Source organism: Trachurus trachurus (assembly GCF_905171665.1).
Source record: "Trachurus trachurus genome assembly, chromosome: 10".
NCBI classification, from domain to species: domain Eukaryota; kingdom Metazoa; phylum Chordata; class Actinopteri; order Carangiformes; family Carangidae; genus Trachurus; species Trachurus trachurus.
This window is the reverse complement of record NC_139894.1, coordinates 35504303-35514315: the sequence shown is the minus strand read 5'-3', so window position 1 is coordinate 35514315 and position 10013 is coordinate 35504303. Positions and strand designations below refer to the sequence as shown.

The 10013-nt window shown below is 40.6% G+C and overlaps 1 long non-coding RNA gene across 2 annotated transcripts; it reads right to left on the bottom strand.

The window, feature by feature from the left end:
- Window positions 1–1730: 1730 nt before the first annotated feature.
- LOC310992206 lies at window positions 1731–9751 on the bottom strand. Of its 2 annotated transcripts, none has more exons than XR_014595677.1 (5): window positions 9594–9751; window positions 5098–5152; window positions 4604–4688; window positions 4255–4344; window positions 1731–1868 (listed from the first exon to the last, which is right to left on the bottom strand). It is a non-coding gene; the product is annotated as an uncharacterized lncRNA (long non-coding RNA). The 2 variants fall into 2 exon arrangements; XR_014595678.1 differs by having other exon boundaries at window positions 1817–1868; window positions 4252–4344.
- Window positions 9752–10013: the final 262 nt, after the last annotated feature.

Genomic DNA, 10013 nt, shown 5'->3' with positions numbered 1-10013 from the left:
AACCAAAATATTCAGTTATTATTTTATTTTTCACACTGTTATGGTTTTTCTCCTCTGCCTGTCTGTTTTGGGGAGCTCTGTGTGTGTGTGTACGTAGGGGAGGGGCTATGACGGGGAGTTTTGAGGTTCTGTGCCTGTGCGTTCTGGTCAGAGTCTGACTGGAACATGTCTGCAGGTAGGATGTGTGGAAGCTTCACTCCCGCTACAAGTACAAAAATGTTGTTTTATGAGACTGTTGTTTAACGGGGCCAGTGCGGTTCATGTCGGGATGTTGTTGGGAGTGTTTTCAGTAGGTGCGTTTCCATTACCCCTTGAAATGCGCAAAACCTAAATATCGAAATTAAAAACTGGTAATGGAAACACCTACATTTCGAAAAAACTCTAAAATATCGCTAAACCACATGTTTATTGTCATGCATTGCTGACCTGGGCATTGTTTCTCAATAAATTAGAAAAACCTTTCCTATCATTCCCCTTTTCCGTGCATGGTTGAAGGAGATTGGCTCGCATCCAGGCTCCCACTCCCTCCTGCACCGAAATGTCACCTTAAAGGGATAGTTCGGGTCTTTTGATATGAATCTATATGGCATCCCCATCACCAGTTACGTGCTGTGACAGTGACTTTCCCCGGACTGCGTCCCGTCAGCGGAGTTCCGGCCTGGTTTCGGTGCTGACGAATGTAGTCCGACTAGTTGGCTGGGGTCACGAAAATAAAGCGTTTTTCTTCTCAAAACAATATGCATTCAAAAGACTGATACATTTGCATCACAAAACCGTTGTCCATGAAAAAGTCTGACCTCGCAATCGCTTGGCGCTATTTTCTCTCCCTCCGTATCACTGCGCGCTGCAGCCTGTAGACGGCTGTGCGCATTTCCATCAGCTGTTTCACGGAGTTTACTGCTCGGATAGTTCACGTAAACATATCTGATTATGACACAAGTGATGAAGCCATCCCTTGTTTTAGCACAGAGCCAAAGGGAGAGCTTTATGAACCTGATGTGATGCTGATCCACAACCACCTATATTGTTGTCAGCACCTCATCACCACTAGTGTTTAAAAGGCTCCGTTCTTTCTGCAGTCACCCACATAGCAAAAGGACTCCACCGCGGATCCGCCGCGGATGTAGCGCGGCTTCCGGAACGGACCCGCGAAACGGACCCGTATCGGAGTCCACTTGCACTCCGTGACGGATCCGCTACGAAGGCGGATCGCGGACCCGTCCTGGATCCGCGCTGCATCCGGTCCGCATCCGCGATTTAAACCATACCTCCGCGGCGGGTCCGTTCGGGGCCCGCAAATCCGCCGCGGATCCGCAACGGACTCATAATAACCCTCTGGCCCGGATCCGTTTGGGACCCGCAACGGACTTATAAAATACCTCTGGCCCGGGTCCGTTCGGGACCCGCAAATCCGCCGCGGATCCGCAATGGACGCAAAAAAAAACCTCTGGCCCGGGTCCGTTTTGGACCCGTTCATCATTTTCAAAATCTCCATAAAATAGCTTAAACTAAAACTATAACTATGCCTAGCCTAGACTTCTACACCAAGCTTAAATCTGCATTTTTAACCTAACACTATTGTCAATATACAGAAAAGGTTCAAGTCAAGACATCAATTTACTGTACAAAATGAGGCTACAACTTCAATGAAATGTGAAGCTAAAATATCAGAAAATGAATAACTGGTGAACGACAAGAAGTTCCATACAAATATTGTTTATTATTTTAAAGTACATGCTACTGGGGTTCTCGTGTGGATGGAGGCGGGACACGTCTCCTCGCTGCACAATCTGCCACAAGGTGGATGGCGTGTTTGGTCACCTCGTCATCTGTGGCTGACCTTGTCACTGTATTTTTTCTTACAGCACCTGTAATCAAACAGACAGATATATAGGGAGTCAAGGTCATACCATGTTTGATTTCGAGCAAAAAGAAAAAAAGACATCAAACGTAAAAAAACAAAAAAACAACAGCTGATCACTTATGTGACAGGGTGAGGGTAAATAAACACAGCTGATGTGAGCGCAGACCTGTCAAAATGCCCTGTCCTACGTCAGGTGTAACTTAATATGAACGCAGCTCAAAGCGCCTCTCACGGTGACCAAGCTCAGATAAATACATTGGATCAGCTGTAGTTTATCGCGTGTCCTCCCGCATAAAGCCGCAATATACCGGAGCTCCTAAAAAAAAAAAATAAAAAAAAAACCGCTACGTGCGGCAGAGCTGAAAACAGCTGAGTTCTCTGTGGTCAAGACGTACAGTGACCTGTCACAGTGTCACCTAAACTTCAACCTCAGACTGTCTGCTTCCTAGATGATCACACAGGGAGAGCATGAATGTGTGATGAGTTGTGTTACAGAGTCCTGTATCAATGTTTAGGCTTATTCGTCAGTGCTTTATGTTGTCATGATAATTAATAGGCCTATATGCTGAGAAATAAGATTGTAAATAAAACAAATCCTACAGGGAAGACCAATTTATGTTTAACGAATCAAATATTGTTTTGGTCATAGTAACTGATAATAAATAGGCTATGTTTAATTCTTTCTCTCACACTTTGAAAACCCCTGGGGTTAGTGTGTCACTATCAACCATAGAACACTTGATTTGCCGTGGTAGATCAGCCGGCGACGGCAGGCAACGCCGGCACAACGGCTCAAGTCTCGATCAGCGGAGCAAAGATCTATTTCCGGCTGCTGTAGCCGTGGCAAAATCCACCGTTGCTTAAAGTCCCTAGTGACTTTCTCCGGCCTGGTTTCGGTGCTGACGAATGTAGTCCGGTTAGTTGGCTGGGGTCACGAAAATAAAGCGTTTTACTTCTCAAAACAATATGCGTTCAAAAGAGTGACACATTTGCATCACAAAACCGTTGTCCACAAAAAGGTCAGACCTCACAATCGCTTGCTGCTATTTTCTCTCCCTCTGTATCACTGCGCGCTGCCGCCTGTAGACGGCTGTGCGCGTTTCCATCAGCTGTTTCATGGAGTTTATTGCTCGGATAGTTCACGTAAACATATCTGATTATGACACAAGTGATGAAGCCATCCCTTGTTTTAGCACAGAGCCAAGGGGAGAGCTTTATGAACCTGATGTGATGCTGAACCTCATCAGATGGAGTTAGAACGGGCAGACACAGAGAGGAGGGACAGGGAAGTGACAAGCTGAAGTTAGACCACAGCTGCAGCTGTGAGAGACAGGGTGACCGGGTGAGTCTCGCAGTCTGTGATGGAAGATCAGCCCGACAAATGTACACACACTATCAGGACGATTATTTTTTCTTGCCGTTATAAAATAGCGAGCCTACACACCAGCCACGTCCACTCTGTTAGCTGGCTCAGCTGACCGGTGGTCAGATGGTGGTTAGATCTTCACATGTTGAACAAAGTGCATCCAAACACCAGGCTAAAGAAAGAGCGAGGATCCACTGACAGCTCCAGGTGAGCTACACGTCAGCTGGCTGCAGAGGAGTGCTGTTCTTTATTTTTCTTTTCTTTTTTTTTCCCAGCAGCACCGTCCTTGGAGGTGATGCACGCTGTCTGTCTATATTTGTTGGTCTGATCTTCCACCATGGACTGCGCTGCAACGATGCTCTAACCTCTTTCCTACAGTCTATGGAACTCCATCTGATGAGGTTCAGCATCACATCAGGTCCATAAAGCTCTCCCTTTTAGGGATGGCTTCATCACTTGTGTCATAGTCAGATATGTTTACGTGAACTATCCGAGCAATAAACTCCATGAAACAGCTGATGGAAACACGCACAGCCGTACAGGCGGCAGCGCGCAGTGATACGAAGGGAGAGAAAATAGCGCCAAGCGATTGTGAGGTCTGAATTTTTTGTGGACAACGGTTTTGTGATGCAAATGTATGACTCTTTTGAACGCATATTGTTTTGAGAAGCAAAACGCTTTTATTGTCGTGACCCCAGCCAACTAACCGGACTACATTCGTCAGCACCGAAACCAGGCCGGAACTCCGCTCACGGGACGCAGTCCGGGGAAAGTCACTGTCACAGCATGTAACTGCTGATGGGGATGCCATATAGATTCATATCAAAAGACCCAAACTATCCCTTTAATGAAAAATAAACACACACTTTGATATTAAGATCACTACCATATTATCCTACAACTTAGCTGACTGTAAAGTAATTACAATGAGTAGATGTTTTAGCGTAAGGATGTGAGTTTGTAAGTTTATATAAAATACGAAAGATAACATCTCAACATACTAAACCTAAGTAATACTTACCACATACTCTCTCAATAGATTCTCCGGGTCCTCATTCAGGTAAACGCAGAGGGTCTTTAGGACGCATTCTCTTCCCAGATCCACGTCGTCATCCTACGGCAGAAAAGCAGAGGCACAAGTTGTGTTGTTTGAGTTCATGTCTGTGAAAATTCTCATTTGTCCTGGTAAAAGGCATTTTTGTCTTGAAGACAATCAGTTGTTACACCCCCAACCCAGAGAATATATTTACTTCATCCATGGGTGCAATGATGCCCCCTATTTCTTTTTCATTACTGAGTAATTGTTTAAAAATTATATACATAAATGAAAAAAAACAATAAACTCAGAAAACAAATGATTTAGTAATACTCACCACTACTGCAGAGCCTTTGACACAGCACCCTGAGACATGTCAAATATTGCACAGCAACTGAACACCCTTTACACTGCCACATTCACTAGAGAAAGAGAGACAAATGGAAGTTGGTTTAGTTTGTGGTGCCATATTATTTTGTGTTGTACTGAAGACTGATTATTAGACATATCTCTCCAAAATAGTTTCAACAAAAATAATGAACATTAGAATCTTAAAGGCAATAGGACTTGCAGTAATTATCTTTACTCACAATATTAAAAAAGGAATAATATCATTAATATCATAAAAGAAGGTCAGACAACAATTGTAGCCTACAGGGACATCGATCTGCATCACCTGTTACAACAGAGCTGCGCAAAAGAGAAAAAGTGATCGCCCCGAGAGCATTGTAATCATATCGGTTAACAAGCGTTGGTTATCATCAGTCAGAAAAAAAAATTCTAAATTTGCATCCCTAAAACCAACACAAGCAATTGAATAGTAATACTCACCACTACACAGCAGCACCCAGAGACATGTCAAATATTGGCCTAGCTGGAGGATTATCTACACAGTAAAAATAGAAAAAATGTTGAAAAAAGTCAAGTATGTGGGTGTGTAGACAACATAAACTCAAGGCAGGACATAGAAGACACAAAATAGCTAACTTTATTTGACTTAAGCTTAGCAAAAACTGACAGCCCTCATTATTTAAAAAAAAAGTTTAAAAAAAAGAAAAGCTGTGTGCCCGCCCCTCCTCCCGAGCGAATGAAACATAGCCTATTTATGACCAAAACAATATCTGATTATATTTGATTCATTAAACATAAATTATTGGTCTTTCCTGCTTGATTTACAAGCTTGTTTCTCAGCATATATTAATCATCATAAAGCACTGACAAGCTTAAACATTGATATTGCCAGTGTGCATGGCATGTGTGATTGTACTGTTGTGAATTTCCCCGTAGTGGGATGAATAAAGGCAGAGGGAGTGCTGTTGTACTGTATATCAGCACGGGTGTGCGGCCTCGTACCTACGACCGAATCACAGCCGTGCTGATACAGTACTACAGCACCGTTAGCCGCTCGGCTAGCGAAAAGTCACGGAGAATTAAGACATGAGGAGCAAAGAGAGGCTTAAAAAAGTCATTCTAAACTCCGTAACGTTGGAGTTGGTTGCCCTCTTCATAAACATTACGGTGTTTTTTTTATTTTTAAATAAAAGCCGAGCGGCTAACTAGCCGCTAACGGAGCGGCTAGTTAGCCGCTAACGGAGCGGCTAGTTAGCCGCTAGCCGAGCGGCTAGTTAGTTTTAAAGAAAAGAAGATAATTAAAAAAAACAAAAAAAAACACCGTAATGTGTATGAAGAGGGCGACTCGTAATTACTGGGAGTCGGAACACCGGGCATAGCCTACTTAAATCGAGGAAATGGGAGGTCGAGGTCGGAGAAATAGCAGCTACATAAGTTACCGCTAGCATAGGCTAACGTTACACAGGATAACAGCTGCAATACATTAAAACAGATAACCATACCAAATAACAATGTGTGTTTTTTTAGTCACACAACCACAACATATTCTCCCGAAATTGCTATCCCATTTTAAAACAAAATAGCTACAGACGTGCATCATCACATCTCAGCTAGAAGCTAACCTAGCCTGTTGCACAAAACTACAAAAGTTCACTGCAGTGAAGTTAGTTTGAAGTTGGATATTTGACAGACATTCGCTCACTCACTCGCTTCTCAATATATTAAAAATCCATATAAAATATAAGATGTGTTCAAATGCAATAAAAACAGGTATGTCTCATAGAGGAGGCTTAGCCCTACCATCCTGTGTTGATTTTGAGTCAACAGGTCACATGACCTGGGAGTTATTGAGCTCTAATGCTCATATTTACAGTATAAAATAAATCAAAAATCCATATAAAATATTACATTTGTTTAAATGCAATAAAAACAGGTGTGTCTCATAGAGGAGGCTTAGCCCTACCATCCTGTGTTGATTTTGAGTCAACAGGTCACATGACCTGGGAGTTATTGAGCTCTAATGCTCATATTTACAGTATAAAATAAATCAAAAATCCATATAAAATATTACATTTGTTTAAATGCAATAAAAACAGGTGTGTGTCATAGAGGAGGCTTAGCTCTACCATCCTGTATTGATTTTGAGCCAACAGGTCACATGACCTGGGAGTTATTGAGCTATAATGCTCATATTTACTGTATAAAGTAGGCTATATAAAAAATTGATATAAAATAGTAAATGTGTTTAAATGCAATAAAAACAGGTGTGTCTCATAGAGGAGGCTTAGCTCTACCATCCTGTGTTGATTCTGAGTCAACAGGTCACATGACCTAGGAGTTATTGAGCTATAATGCTCATATTTACAGTATAAAATACATTAAAAATTCATAGAAAATATAAGATGTGTTCAAATACAATAAAAACAAGTGTGTCTCATAGAGGAGGCTTAGCTCTACCATCCTGTGTTGATTTTGAGCCAACAGGTCACATGACCTGGGAGTTATTGAGCTATAATGCTCATATTTACTGTATAAAAAACATAAAGAATTAATATAAAATATTACATTCGTTTAAATGCAATAAAAACAGGTGTGTCTCATAGAGGAGGCTTAGCTCTACCATCCTGTGTTGATTTTGAGCCAACAGGTCACATGACCTAGGAGTTATTGAGCTATAATGCTCATATTTACAGTATAAACTACATTAAAAATTCATATAAAATATTAAATGTGTTTAAATACAATAAAAACAGGTATGTCCCATAGAGGAGGCTTAGCTCTACCATCCTGTGTTGATTTTGAGTCAACAGGTCACATGACCTGAGAGTTATTGAGCTATAATGCTCATATTTACTGTATAAAATATATAAAATATTCATATAAAATAGTAAATGTGTTTAAATGCAATAAAAACAGGTGTGTGTCATAGAGGAGGCTTAGCTCTGCCATCCTGTGTTGATTTTGAGTCAACAGGTCACATGACCTGGGAGTTATTGAGCTATAATGCTCATATTTACTGTATAAAATATATTAAAAATTCATATGAAATAGTAAATGTGTTTAAATGCAATAAAAACAGGTGTGTGTCATAGAGGAGGCTTAGCTCTACCATTCTGTGTTGATTTTGAGCCAACAGGTCACATTAATTTTTTATATATTTTATACAGTAAATATGGGTGTAAGAGCTCAATAACTCCCAGGTCATCTGACCTGTTGGCTCAAAATCAACACAGGACAGAAGATATAAGTCTCCTCTATGACACACACCTGTTTTAATAGCATTTAAACACAAATAATATTATGAATTTTGTATGTATTTTATACAGTAAATATGAGCATTATAGCTCAATAACTCCCAGGTCATGTGACCCGTTGGCTCAAAATCAACACAGGATGGTAGAGCTAAGCCTCCTCTATGAGACAACACTGTTTTTATTGTATTTGAACACATCTTATATTTTCTATGAATTTTTAATATAATTTATACAGTAAATATGAGCATTATAGCTCAATAACTCCCAGGTCATGTGACCTGTTGACTCAAAATCAACACAGGATGGCAGAGCTGAGCCTCCTCTATGACACACACCTGTTTTTATTGCATTTAACACATTTACTATTTTATATGAATATTTTATATATTTTATACAGTAAATATGAGCATTATAGCTCAATAACTCCCAGGTCATGTGACCTGTTGACTCAAAATCAACACAGGATGGTAGAGCTAAGCCTCCTCTATGGGACACACCTGTTTTTATTGTATTTAAACACATTTAATATTTTATATGAATTTTTAATTTAGTTTATACAGTAAATATGAGCATTATAGCTCAATAACTCTCAGGTCATGTGACCTGTTGACTCAAAATCAACACAGGATGGTAGAGCTAAGCCTCCTCTATGAGACACACCTGTTTTTATTGTATTTGAACACATTTACTATTTTATATGAATTTTTAATATATTTTATACAGTAAATATGAGCATTATAGCTCAATAACTCTCAGGTCATGTGACCTGTTGACTCAAAATCAACACAGGATGGTAGGGCTTAGCCTCCTCTATGACACACACCTGTTTTTATTGCATTTAAACAAATGTAATATTTTATATGAATTTTTAATATAATTTATACAGTAAATATGAGCATTATAGCTCAATAACTCCCAGGTCATGTGACCTGTTGACTCAAAATCAACACAGGATGGTAGAGCTAAGCCTCCTCTATGAGACACACCTGTTTTTATTGTATTTGAACACATCTTATATTTTATATGAATTTTTAATATATTTTATACTGTAAATATGAGCATTATAGCTCAATAACTCCCAGGTCATGTGACCTGTTGGCTCAAAATCAACACAGGGTGGTAGAGCTAAGCCTCCTCTATGACACACACCTGCTTTTATTGCATTTAAACAAATGTAATATTTTATATGGATTTTTGATTTATTTTATACTGTAAATATGAGCATTAGAGCTCAATAACTCCCAGGTCATGTGACCTGTTGACTCAAAATCAACACAGGATGGTAGGGCTAAGCCTCCTCTATGGGACACACCTGTTTTTATTGCATTTAAACAAATGTAATATTTTATATCATGGATTTTTGATTTATTTTATACTGTAAATATGAGCATTAGAGCTCAATAACTCCCAGGTCATGTGACCTGTTGACTCAAAATCAACACAGGATGGTAGGGCTAAGCCTCCTCTATGAGACACACCTGTTTTTATTGCATTTGAACACATCTTACATTTTATATGGATTTTTAATATATTGAGAAGCGAGTGAGTGAGCGAATGTCTGTCAAATATCCAACTTCAAACTAACTTCACTGCAGTCAAAAGTTCTAACAGTGCTAATATCAAACAACGTCATTACAAGCATGAATATACATGACGATTAAAAACACAAAGGCCAATGTTTACTGTGAATGTCGCAATACATCAATAAATCAATAAACTTACTAGAGGCTTCAGCACAACCGTGTCCCAGCAAAGAAAGATGACTCCTCTAGTCTCGGCTCGGTGACTAATTAACTTACTGTTCGACCGTTACAGTAAAAGGCGCGTCCGTGTCCACACATCCGACACGGGTCCGTTCGGGATCCGCTGTTTGACGGTAGAATAACGGCTCTGCCTGGAGGCGGGGCTGATCCTCTAGGCGGCGCCCAAACGAATGTGACAGTCACGCGGGTTTGGTGACTCGAATGCGGATCCGCGTCGGAGTCTCCTGCTGTGTGGGCAGGTTAAAGCGCGCATCCGCTGTGTTGGTAAAAAAATAATCTATCAACGGAGGCAACCGTGCTTGAGCAGCTTGGGTTGGAGGTGGTGTGAGTGCGGGCCAGCGGGGGACAGAGGAGGGGGGCATTCGGGCTTCAGCGCGGT